The sequence below is a fragment of the Odocoileus virginianus genome, chromosome 2 (genome assembly GCF_023699985.2).
Source record: "Odocoileus virginianus isolate 20LAN1187 ecotype Illinois chromosome 2, Ovbor_1.2, whole genome shotgun sequence".
In the NCBI taxonomy this organism is placed as follows: domain Eukaryota; kingdom Metazoa; phylum Chordata; class Mammalia; order Artiodactyla; family Cervidae; genus Odocoileus; species Odocoileus virginianus.
In genome coordinates this window covers 3,311,101-3,324,733 of record NC_069675.1, presented here as the reverse complement: position 1 = coordinate 3,324,733, position 13,633 = coordinate 3,311,101, and the positions used below count along the sequence as shown (strand labels likewise).

At 38.5% G+C, this 13,633-nt stretch overlaps 1 protein-coding gene across 2 annotated transcripts in view; it reads left to right on the top strand.

The window, feature by feature from the left end:
- TMEM131 (transmembrane protein 131) overlaps positions 1–13,633 on the top strand; it is a 171,297-nt gene that overhangs the window by 31,608 nt on the left and 126,056 nt on the right. The window lies entirely within an intron of this gene.

Here is a 13,633-nt window from a genome sequence, read left to right as displayed (position 1 = left end):
GCCCTAGGGGTATTCATTTGGAGCATTGCGGCTGAAGTGATAGGCACCTAAAACAGCCCTGTAAACTTCATTGAACTTGCGCCAGTTTCCCTTTCTTTATGTTTAAGCAACTGTATTGAAGTATAATTTGCATGTAATAAAATACACCAGTTTTAAGTGATTAGTTTCACAAACATACACAGTCATAACACTTTTTTCAGACTGCATTTTCACATGTATGTTCCATTGTTATCTCAAGTCCTGTTATGCCCAAAGTTGGATTAAGCCTTTTCCTTTCATCATACTCCCCTCAAAGCTGGTTATCACTTGGCTTTAGTTGAACAGACATTTCAGTCACCATCCTGCAAAGCTTCTGTGTAATACTATAAAATGCAAAATCCCAGGAATGTGATTCTTCAGAAGTAGGCCCAGGATCTCCATCTTACTGAATATTGAGCCATTTTGATGCAGGGATTCAAGGATGCCACTTTGAGAACTGCTGTTTCAGCAATTAATTTAAAGGTTAGTTCTTGTACTAGTTCACCAGGGGATTCCTCTGCCTTCAAGAAATGAGTCTTTTTTTTTAAATTTTTAACTTTTCATTTTGCATTGGGGTATAGGGCTTCCCTGGTGGCTGAGACGGTAAAGAATCCAGCTGCAGTGTGGGAGACCTAGGTTCAGTCCCTGGGCCGGGAAGATCCCCTGGAGGAGGAAATGGCAACCCACTCCAGCATTCTTGCCTGGGAAACCCCATGGACAGAGGAGCCTGGCGGGCTGCAGTCCGTGGGGCCTCAGAGTCAGACGTGACTGAGCGCAGCACGAGCCTGCGGGTTTCCCAGGTGGCGCTCGAGGTAAAGAACGCAGCTGCCAGTGCTGGGGACGCGAGAGAGGTGGTGTCAGTGCCTGGATCGGGAAGGTGCCCTGGAGAAGGAAGTGGCAACCCTCTCCAGTGTTCTCGCCGGGGGGATCCTGGTGGGCTACAGCCCATGGGGTCTAAGAGAGTCTGACACAACTGAAGACTTAGCACACAACTTAGCCAATAAACAAACAATGTTGTGATAGTTTCAACTGACCTCCCGTCCAGGCTGCCACATAACTCTGAGCAGAGTTCCCTGTGCTATTCAGTAGGTTCTTCAGGAAGCCAGTCTCACTGAGGGATACCCTGGAAGTGTGGAAGATTGTTGAGAAGCAGCCTGAACTTAAACTCTGCAGACAGGAAGACCTGAGCTTTCAGCTCGACCTTGTCCTTTACCTGCTGTGTGACCTTAGCGATTACTAGACAAATGGGAAAAATAGCACATAACTTTCAGGGCTTAGCATAGGGGTGTGGCTCAGCCTCAGCTTTCCTTTCCAGTCTCTTCTCTTATTCCAGTGCTGCCTAAATCCAGACCCATGAAGATGACATTTTCTGAGAGTGTCATAATTTCTTACACATCTCATGCCTGTGCCCTGTGGTGCTCTCTGGTGGGGGCCCTGCCGTGACCTTCTCTCTCCCTGGCTCTTCACACGGACTGCTGCTTGGAGACGTTTGCAGAGCCTTGTGGCTGCGTTTGGCACCCCAGTTCTTGGGTTGCTCATGTCCCCTCCGAGTCTGTGAGCTCCGTGGACACAGGCTGCGTGTAGTCCTCCCCCTCACGCAGTGCCTGCTGTAGTAGCTTCCTGTTAAAAGTCTTCATGTTTCTTTTTTTTAAAATAAATTGTCATAGTACCTTCTATCGCATTAGCTAATTATATTTTGGAGGCCCTGTTCTGAAATTTTCTTCCTCATTTGATTGTCAACATACTTGGCAGCTTTGTGAACAGGCAGAAAACTTTCCAGTACATTTTCGAAGCAGAAAATGTATGTCCTTTTGGAATACAAGTTTTAGCAACTTCAGCACATTTCCCCCCCTAGTTTTGAAGAGTTAACTTGTTTCTTGTTTGAGTCTGTAATTGACTCACCCCCCAGTGAGATCATAAATTAACCTTGTCCCTCCCCATCCTAGGAGTTAGTTGGTATATTCTGTTTATAGCCAGTAGTTAAAATGCCAAAAATGGTATTCCTAGCTTAGAAGCAAGCCGGGCAGAGTAGAGGTAAATTAAGATTTGTGCTTGGTTACTTGAGAGGAGAGAATAGGCATAATGACATTTTTTATATTCATGTAATCAAAAGTAAAACATACATGAATAAATATACAAATATATAAAAATTCACAGTAATATTAAAATTTATATTTAAGTAAAATATATAATACTTGGGTACAATAGGATTTTTTTTTTTAATTTGGAAACTGCCAAATTGGTGTCTTAATTTTTACTCTTGTAAAAAGCTTCACATTTATTCTAACATCCAATTTTATTTTAAAGTTAATTTTGTTGGTCAGTCTTCTAAACTTAGAATTTAAATTGGAGGTGGGCAGTAAGCTATTAAAGACTGTGTGCGTGCGTGGTCAGTTGTGTCTCTTTGTGACCCCATGTACTGTAGCTGCCAGGTTCCTCTTTCCATGGGATTTCTCAGGCAGGAATACTAGAGTGGGTTGCCAATTCCTAGTCCAGAGGATATTCGACCCAGGGATCGAACCCAAGTCTCTTGAATCTCCTGCATTGGCAAGCAGATTCTTTACCACTGTACCACCTGGGAAGCCCTATCAAAGATTAATAGCGAATAAAAGTATTGAACCATACATTTACAAAAGTTCGTAAGTGTAAAAACTTCTGATCTGCAGAACCTGGATCCATTTTTTACCCTTGGTATATACCCAAGAGAAATTTGTGCACATGCAGAACAGAAGACATGTCTGAGAATGATCCTGGCAGTACTGTATGTAACAGCACACATAATCAAAAGCTGTGTGTGTCCATGGGCAGAAGTGTAGGTAAAAACAATGATACATTCATATATTTGAGTACAATATATGTTATAATGCATAAGCTTCAGCTGCATAAATTTCAAAACATACTGTGAAGTGAGTGAGTTGGAAAAATAAATATTGCTGCAAGATACTATTTATGAAAACTTTAGAAATGGGAAAAACTAAAAATGATGTTTTTTAGAGCTCTCTCTATATATATGTTAAAACTATAAAGAATAGCAGGGTAATGGGAAACATAAAATGCAGGGTAGCAATTACCTTGGTGGTGCAGGTAGGAAGGAGTATCAGCGGGAGAGAACACCTAGGTGATGGCAAAGTAGTTTTTAATACATTTCTGAAGCTGGATGGTGGATATACTGATGGCTTTGTTAATAATCTTTAAACCATTCATGTTGTTTCATAATGAAAATTTCTAAGAGTTGTAAAAACCTACAGCTAAAACTCAGTAACCTCATTGAGGGGAGTGACTGGCAAAATAGCCCTGTTTTCATATCGTGCATTCCCCTTGCTGATGGTGAGATAATCACATTAATTAATGTTATTTAAACTATTCTGACTTAAATCAAGTTAATTTCTGGAGCCTAATAGAGTAGGAGTGGGTTAGAGCCCTTGAAATAATCACAGTTATTTCGATAGTTATTATATATCTTAAATTCTTGTTAAGACTGTCAGGTCTTGAGGCCTGAGATATGAAAAGGGAAGCTGTTTCAGAGAAGTTACTTAACATGTCTGCATCCCAGTTTTCTCAAAAACGTTGACTGTTTCTGTCCCTTGACTTCCTGATACCCAGATTTGTTCCTCTTTCCTTGCTTGGGATAGAACACATGGCAGGCACACATAAAGGATAACTGGTCCAAGAGATGTTATCATCACTGCATCCACAATAGGCTGCAACTGCCTGGAGTAGAAACGTGCTCTCAGAGAGACAGTCACTCAGGCCGCTGTCACCTCTGATGAAAGTCTTAAACATGCCTGGATCCCTGACGCCTTTCATGCTGGGGCCAGAGATAGAGGACCTCATGTCCTTCTTAGCTTTCCTTTTGGGTCAGCATCTGAAGAGTGAACTTCTTGCATTCAAGGACCTAACAGTTTCTAATGCTGAATTTGTTTAAAAATTTTTAAAAATAATTTTACTTAGTTTCAGTTGCTGTAGGTCTTCATTACTGTGCCGGCCTTTCCCGAGTTTTGGTGAGTGGTCTTCTCAATTGTGATGACTTCTCTTATGGAGCACAGGCTCCAGGGTGTGTGGGCTTGAGTAGTCGCGGCTCCTGGGCTCAGTAATTGTGGCACACAGGCTTAGTTACTCCCCGGCATGTGGGATCTTCCCAATTCAGGAGTCGAACCCATGTATCCTGCATTGGCAGGCAGGTTCTTTACTACTGAGCCACCAGGGAAGCCTCCTGATGCTTAATTTAATACTAGGTCAGTTAGGGACAAGTGGACTAGGATACATACGTATTTTTGAAGCAAATCCATATAATCCATTCTGCAAAAACTTCCCGGGAATGCCATAGAACGAATCAGACCTATCTGTGTCTTTCCTGCCCTCTATCAGAACATTAAGGAACATCCCAGAATCAGATTTTGAAGTAGAGCTCTTAAGTGTCTGCCATGCTTCTCTCCCATGAAATGTTATTAAAACTTTCTAGCTTGTTGAAAACAGATTATTTCCCCTCTCCCACCTTAACTATCTCTGTGGCTTTTGCTAAGTGAATTAGTCTCTTTGGGCACACTTTGTTCACATAAATTGAAGCAGTTGCATTATAATTCTCTACACATTCAGGTAAACAGAAACGCTCCCTCTGATCGTAAAGGGAATTAATATAAAATTTAATATTTCTCTTGCTTTATTCGCAAACTTACTTTACCGTGGTATGTTCCTTTGTGTGATAGAATACTTGAAGAAAATATATCATCTGTTTTCTAAGGCCTTTGGCTAACATTAGCTCAAACTACTTTTTATTTGCCCTTGAGATGGGTTCACCTAAACAGTACTTCCCTTTCTAACCTCAGCAGCCTGACACAGTATTGCTTGTTGAGTCGCTGTCCTCCTTTTCATTTCCGATATTTTCTTAGCCATACGTTTAAGAAAAGCCTTTTGTGTAAATCCACCTGGAGTACCACTAGCTCTAGATTTTCTTTTCTTTGGAAATTGTAAGTGTTGTAGTTAAATTATGGGGCTCTTACTCTTGCCCCAGAGACTTGACTCCATCCATATTCATTTCTTTTTTTCCTTCTCTCAACTCTAGATTCTTTTTAAAACTGTGAGTGTCCAGTTTAAAAATCCATTTGGTTATTTTTCCTTTATCTAGTTCTGATATATAAAGCCCTGATGTTTCCCCCTTGCCAGTTGAACTAATAAAAGCATTAGCAGGACCGCAGGCCAAATGATCCTGAGAGAAAGGAGTGGGAGGGAAACCTAAATGGACGCTCCACTGTCTTTTTTTTAAAAAAGTGTCTTTAAAACAAGAAGATGGCTCTGGTTATTTGCTGGATAACAAAAACATCAGTGTTCATGATTTTTTTTCATCACTGAAATTAGATTTTTCTTAATTTTAAAAAGTAGTATAAATTAAATTTTAATGAAAAAACATTACTTAGATATACCTTCTCCAAAAATTAAATTATTCATCTCCTAGAAGATTAGACCCTTAAGACCAATACACAAGATAGATGACTATTGACATTTTATATATAAACAAGTTCTTTTTATGTGAATTAACTCTTCTGACTCCATTGCTCACCTCCTTCTTGGCTTAAATGACTTGGAAGATGGGAGGAAATCCAGTCTTCTAGAAATCTGAAAGAAAAATAGCAACAGCAGCAATGATAAAAATGATAAAATAATTATAAGGTTAATATCATAAATCTTACTCTATGCTTGAAACTAGCATTTTGTGTGCACTGCTGTACTTAATACCTACAAAACCCTGAGGATATATACTGTGTCCTTGTGTGTGTACTATAGAGGAGGAAACCGAGGTTTGCAGGGGGGGTTGTACATTTTTAAGATCACATAGAGTGGGGAAACTGGAATTTTATGCAAATTATTGTCCTGGAAAACAAACATTTAATCAGTTCTCTGATAGAAAAGTGGGTTATTTTTCACTTGTTCACAACTCTAGATAATGATACTTAATAGATTTTTACTAGACTAGTGTGCTTATTGCGGAGAAGGCAGTGGCACGCCACTCCAGTACTCTTGCCTGGAAAATCTCATGGACGGAGGAGCCTGGTAGGCTGCAGTCCATGGGGTCGCGAAGAGTCAGACACGACTGAGCGACTTCACTTTCACTTTCATGCATTGGAGAAAGAAATGGCAACCCACTCCAGTGTTCTTGCCTGGAGAATCCCAGGGATGGGGGAGCCTGGTGGGCTGCCGTCTAGGGGGTCGCACAGAGTCAGACACGACTGAAGCGACTTAGCAGCAGCAGCAGTGTGCTTATTGGAGATAAAAAATTTAATGCTGTGTGAGAGTCTTGAGTAAATGAAACTCGTTAGTTCCATTGATCAACTAGGATCAGCTTTCCACTGACATGGAGAATTCTCATGCTGTCTCTTTCATGAATTGTTTCTGTAGTCTGCGGAAAACCTTAGCTGAGTTTAAACTTAATAGATTTCTAGTTTCTAAAGTCTCTTAATTCCCACTCTTGTCAGAAGATACACTTTTCTCTTCAGTGCCCCAATCTAATTTAGTTTGTGCTCTGATCCTGGAGCCTAAAATAGAAGGCAGAACATTCAAGTAGTAAGTAGACGAGTCCATTAAACAGAAAGTGAGAAAATGATGACAATGAGATCTCAGAGCAAAAATGTGAAGAAAAATGTAACTGACTTGGGACTTCTTTATAGCAAAGAATGAGGAAGCAAAACATTAAGCAAAATAGAAGAAAACAGTTCTGAATATAGCAGATATTTCTTAAAAAATACTGTACAACCAGGGGATGAGTTAAATCTCAGTAGCATAGGACAAAAATTCTAGATTAAAATATACCTGAGAAATGAGATAGAGGGAAAGAACAATTGACTTGATCATTTTTTTAATTTATATTTGACTGTGCTGGGTCTCCACTGCTGCGGATTTTCTCTAGTGGCAGCAAGCAGGGGCTGCTCTTCATTGTGGTGTGCAGGCTTGTCATTGCAGTGGCTTCTCTTGCTGTGGAGCACAGGCTCAATAGTTGTGGTTCACGGGCTTAGTTGTTCTGGAGCACGTTGGTATCTTCCCGGGCCGCGGATTGAACCCGAGTCTCCTGCATTGGCAGGCGGATTCCTTACCACTGAACCACCAGGGAAGCCCCCTGATCACTCTTAAGGGAGATGAGTCTGCTAGAAAGGGCAATAGATGATACCCACTCTCTGCAGCAGAAGGGTGTGATATATGTCAGCCCAGGAGGACCGGGGTCTTCAGCCCCACTCCCAGAGTCTGGAGAGAACATAAGGACAGGAGAGACTAAAGATGTTAGTCCTGCAGAAACTGGAGCGTACCTGCCCCAAGTGCGTAAGTAGAGTCATCTTGATTGTTTACACATAGAAAAGCTGTTAACTATAAAGTTAATCACAACATACAGGTAAAAAACCCTGTTCTTCTGTTGGCCAGAAGTTTCCCTCAGGGAACTTTGGGATACAGACATCTAATACCACATTGTCAAGGATTCTGACCATTGGGAAACAGTGATTATTGGATAGGAAGTGAGATGGACAGGAAGCAAAACTGGCTAATTTATATTGATAGGATCAGAGTCTGCAACAGAGGTAGCTAATCTGTATTCCTCATCTGCTTACTGATTGCTTCTAAAATGAGTTTAGTTGTTTCTACATGCAGTTATTGGATACAACTATTAAAAACATGCAGTTTTAAATCACTGCAATCTTGAGAGTGGGCTAGGAGTATTTTTGGAATAAAGAACTCTATTATGTGTATGTTAAAATAGTCCTCTCATACAGAGATATTTATTGGAAAACATTACTTGCAATTGTTCTGATTGATTCTTCTTTTTCTCCTCCTCCCCTCCTTCTCCTTTTGATACTTAAAATTGATTTTATTTTTTTTATTTTTTATTAAAATTGATTTTAAATTAATGTCTATTATCTCCTTTCTCCAACTATGACACTACTATAAAATAAGATTTGAGGCATATTTTAGAAAATGGAAGGTGTATACTTACATAAAGTCAAAATTTTGGAGAATACACAAATATTTGTCATTAAAAGCATTCATTTAAATGTATTAAGTTTATTGTCTTTTCCTCTATATTCAGAGTAAGGATTAATCTTAAACATTATTAAAATAGGAGAGAATTAAAACTTGAATAAATGTGTTACTGTTAATGGAATTCTTGCTATAGTTACCTTTGCAGACTAGTATTAATGAAACTTCAGACATAGTGAATGGGTTTGGGGAATTGAGATATCTATTTATTTTCTTACCTAAGATGCCAGGATAATCATCTTAGTAAAATAAAGAGCCCAATTAGGGGCGTTTTCATTTGTAGATATTGATGACATTTACACAGACTGCTAGGATTTTTAATGTCAGAGCGCACTGAACAAGGTCAGTGAGTGAGAAAGGGAAGTACCTCTTTGTGTTCTGAAAGCCTTTCACCTGTGGAGCAGATGGGCCTGCTCCTGTGGTGGAGCCGCGTTCTACTTCTGCCCCGACCTGGCTTGTGGTTCCTTTCCCAGTTTGGTATCTCTAGGTACTGCCAGGCTCTAAGTTGCCCTAGAGAAGGGAAAAGCTGCTTCAAATGTTACTCATTTTTGTATGTTCATCTTATATCCTGCTACCGTGCTGAACTCACTTATTCTAGGAGTTTGGTGATTTTTCTTTTTCCTTTTTTTTTTTTTTTTTCTGTAGATCCCTTTGGGTTTTGTACATAAACTATCGTGTCATCTGCAGATAGGAACAATTTCATTCTTTCTTCCTGATCTGTATGCATTTTACTGATTTTTCTTTTTGCAGTGACTGTAATTTCTAGTACTGTGCTCTAATAAGATTTGTGAAAGCAATATTCTCACTTTTCCCCCATTCTTCAGGGGAAACCATTGATTCTTTCGCCATTAAGTATTGGTGTTAGCCATAGATTATTGCAGATGCTCTTTTATCAAGTGGAGAAAGTTCCATTCTGTTGCTAGTTTGCTGAGAATTTGTATCATGAATGGGTGTTGGATTTTGTCACATGCTTTTTCTGCATCAGTTGTTTTGATCATATGATTTTCTTATTTAACTCTTGGTATGGTGAATTCTCTTGACTGATTTTCAAGTGTTTTGCATATGTGAAATCTCATTTGTTCATGGTATATAGTTATTTTTACATATTGCTAGTATTTGTTGAGAGTTGTTCTAAGTTAATGAGGGATATTGGGCTGTGATTTAAAGGTTTTTAATCTGTATATCTGTCTGGCTTTGGTATCAGGGTAATATTAGCCTTTATAACATGAGTTGGTAAGTATTCCCTCTTCAATTTTTTTTGGAATAGATTATGTAAAACTGATGCTAACTCCTCTTTAAATGTTTGGTAAAATTATCCAGTAAAGCCATCTGTGCTTGAGAATTTCTATTTTAAGGGAATCTTTTTATTGCCGAATTCAGTGTGTTTAATGGGTACAGGTGTATGTGGGCCTTCTGTTTCATCTTCACTGAGTTTGGGTAGCTTGTGGGTTTTGAGAATTGGTCCTTTTTTGATGTTGTTGATTTTATAAGCATAGAGTTCATCAGTTCAGCAGTCACTCAGTCATGTCCGACTCCTTGCGACCCCATGAATTGCAGCACGCCAGGCCTCCCTGTCCATCACCAACTCCTGGAGTTTACCCAAACTCATGTACATGGAGTCGATGATGCCATCCAGCCATCTCATCCTCTGTCGTCCCCTTCTCTTCCTGCCCCCAACCCCTCCCAACATTAGGGTCTTTTCCAGTGAGTCAGCTCTTCACATCAGGTGGCCAAAGTATTGGAATTTCAGCTTCAGCATCAGTCCTTCCAATGAACAACCAGGACTGATCTTTAGGATGGACTGGTTGGATCTCCTTGCAGTGCAAGGGACTGTCAAGAGTCTTCTCCAACACCACAGTTCAAAAGCATCAATTTTTTGGCACTGAACTTTCTTCACAGTCCAACTCTCACATCCATACATGACCACTGGAAAAACCATAGCCTTGACTAGACGGACCTTTGTTGGCAATGTCTCTGCTTTTTAATATGGTTGGTTACAACTTTCCTTCCAAGGAGTAAGTGTCTTTTAATTTCATGGCTGCAGTCACCATCTGCAGTGATTTTGGAGCCCAAAAACATAAAGTCTGCCACTGTTTCCACTGTTTCCCCATCTATTTCCCATGAAGTGATGGGACCAGATGCCATGATCTTAGTTTTCTGAATGTTGAGCTTTAAGCCAGCTTTTTCACTCTCCTCTTTCACTTTCATCAAGAGGCTTTTTAGTTCCTCTACACTTTCTGCCATAAGGGTGGTGTCATCTGCATATCTGAGGTTATTGATATTTCTCCCGGCAATCTTGATTCCAGCTTGTGCTTCTTCAGCCCAGTGTTTCTCATGATGTACTCTGCATATAAGTTAAATAAGCAGGGTGACAGTATACAGCCTTGATGTACTCCTTTTTCTATTTGGAACCAGTCCAGTTCTAACTGTTGCTTACTGACCTGCATATAAGTTTCTCAAGAGGCTGGTCAGGTGGTCTGGTATTCCTGTCTCTTTCAGAATTTTCCACAGTTTATTGTGATCCACACAGTCAAAGGCTTTGGCATAGTCAATAAAGTAGAAATAGAGTGCCTGATGAACTATGAATGGACGTTCGTGACATTGTACAGGAGACAATGGTCAAGACCATCCCCATGGAAAAGAAACACAAAAAGGCAAAATGGTTGTCTGAGGAGGCCTTACAAATAGCTGTGAAAAGAAGAGAAGTGAAAGGCAAAGGAGAAAGGAAAGGTATTCCCATTTGAATGCCGAGATCAAAGACTAGCAAGGAGAGATAACAAAGCCTTCCTCAGCGATCAATGCAAAGAAATAGAGGAAAACAACAGAATGGGAAAGACTAGAGATCTCCTAAAGAAAATTAGAGACACCAAGGGAACATTTCATGCAAAGATAGAGTTCACAGTATTCTCTTATTAATCTTTTAGTGGCTGCAGCAATTACAGTGCCATGCCCTGCTTTATTCCGGTTGTGTATGACTTGTGTTTTCTCTTTGTTTCAGTCTTGTTACAGCCTTGTCAGTTTTGTTGATTTTTGTTTCATTCATTTTTTGTTATTTTCCTATTTTCAATTTCATTGATTTCTGCTCTTCTTTTTTTATTTCCTTTGGGCTTATTTGTTCTGCTTTTTTTCTGGTTTCTTGAGGTGAGAATACAGATTATTAATTTGAGACCTTATTCTTTTTTCTAATGTGAGCATTTTAATGCCATAAAAGTGTTCTCTCTTTTTTCCTGTTTTTGAGTATTACATTTTTGTTTTTATTCATTTCTCTGTGTTTTTAAAATTATGTTCCTTTTTGGCCCATGATTTATTTAAAAGTGTATTGTTGAATGTAGAAGTGTTAGGATGTTTTTATGTTGCACTTTTGTTATTGATTTGTTGTCTGATTCCATTGTGATTGGAGAACATACTCTGATTTCAGTGCTTTTAAAGTTGTTTGTTTTATGACCCAGGAGTTGTCCAGGGAATTGTCCCGTCTTGAGGAATTGTCCAAGGTATCTTAAAAGGAACGTGTATTGTGTTGACAAAGGCTATGTGGCCTGTGAATGTCAGTTAGATCCTGTTGGTTGATGGTGTTTGGGTTTTGTAGTATCTTTTATGTGTATATATCCTTTTATAGCTCATGTATCTCTTGGTTTTACCAGTGAGATGTTTGATGGCAGTGAGATGTCGAAGTCCTTGAATATAACTGAATTTGTCTACTTTTCCTTCTGGCTTTTCCAATTTTTGTTTCATCATTTTGCAACTCTGTTGTTCGGTGCATATACATTTGGGGATAGTATTTCTTCATGGTGAATTGATTCCTTTATCTAATGTTACTCTTTGTCCCTGCTCTGAAGTCTGCTATATCTGATATATACATAGCAATACCTTTAAAAAAAAAAGTTAGCATGATAAATCTCTTTCTAATACAAAATCTGTTTCTGTTGTGTTGAAGTATATGGTTGGATAATCATTTTAATCATTCTGTCACTTCCTGCCTTTTAATTGATGCGTTTAAACTATTTAAAGTGATTTTTGATACATCAGTGCTTAATTCTTCTTTTGTTTCTTATTTTTCGATTTCTTTTTTCTTCTCTTTCTGAGTTACTTCAACATTTTTTAGAATCCATCTTGTTATATATATTTTAGTATATCACTTTGTGTATTTTTAAGTGGTAGCTAACATTAAATTGTTATATTTTAACTTAACACAGCCCCCTGATAGCATTGTTTTACAACTTTGACTACAGTATTAAAACCTTGATTTCATTGAGATTCCATGGCCCTACCAACTTTTTTCCCCTCAAATAACACCCTTACCACTTTAAAAAACATAATTTCCCAAAGTATTTCTTCTCTATACATTCTGCTCAACTGATGTCATTATAATTTTATGTCAACCATCAAGTATGATTTAAGAGATTATTATTATTTTAATGTTTGGTGGGGTTTTCTGTTTGTCTTTGTTAGTTTTATAGGTTGGATTTCCCTCCCCCCCTTTTTTGGATGTGAAAGAACTATTGCATTCCTTGGATAAGCCCTATATGGTGATGGTGTATTTATCTTTTTTATACATTAATGGGTTAAATTCGATGAAATTTTAATGAGAATTTTTGCATTTGTAATAATGAAGAATGTTGATTTGTAGTTTTTCCCTTCTTTTAATGTCTTTGTTTTTGATATCAGAGTAATGTTGGCTTCCTAAAATGAGTTTGGAAGTTTTTCCTCTTCCGTGTTTGAAGAGAGTTTGTGTTGAATTGGTATTTTTTTCTTCCTTAAATATTTGGGAGAACTCATCAATTTATGTGAGTGGGCCTAGAGTTTTCTTTGTGAGATTTTTAACTACAGAGTAACTTCTTTAATATATATAGGGCTATTCACATTAACTGTTAATTTTTTAAAAAACTGATCTTTGGCATTTTGAGTCTTTAAAGAAATTATCCAAACATAGTGTTGGAAGTTTTGGCCACAACAATCAGAGCAGAAAAAGAAGTGAAAGGAATCCAGATAGGAAAAGAAGAAGTGAAACTCTCGCTGTTTGCAAATGACATGATCCTCTACATAGAAAACCCTAAAGACTCTACCAGAAAATTACTAGAGCTAATCAATGAATATAGTAAAGTGGCAGGATATAAAATTAACACACAGAAATCCCTTGCAATTCTATACACTAACAATGAAAAAACAGAAAGAGAAATTAAGGAAACAATACCATTCACCATTGCAACAAAAAGAATAAAATACTTAGGAGTATATCTACCTAAAGAAACAAAAGACCTATACATAGAAAACTATAAAACACTGATGAAAGAAGTCAAAGAGGACACAAACAGATGGAGAAACACACTGTGTTCATGGATTGGAAGAATCAATATTGTCAAAATGGCTATTCTACCCAAAGCAATCTATAGATTCAGTGCAATCCCTATCAAGCTACCAACGGTATTTTTCACAGAACTAGAACAAATAATTTCACAATTTGTATGGAAATACAAAAAACCTCGAATAGCTAAAGTAATCTTGAGAAAGAAGAATGGAACTGGAGGAACCAACTTGCCTGACTTCAGGCTCTACTGCAAAGCCACAGTCATCAGGACAGTATGGTACTGGCACAAAG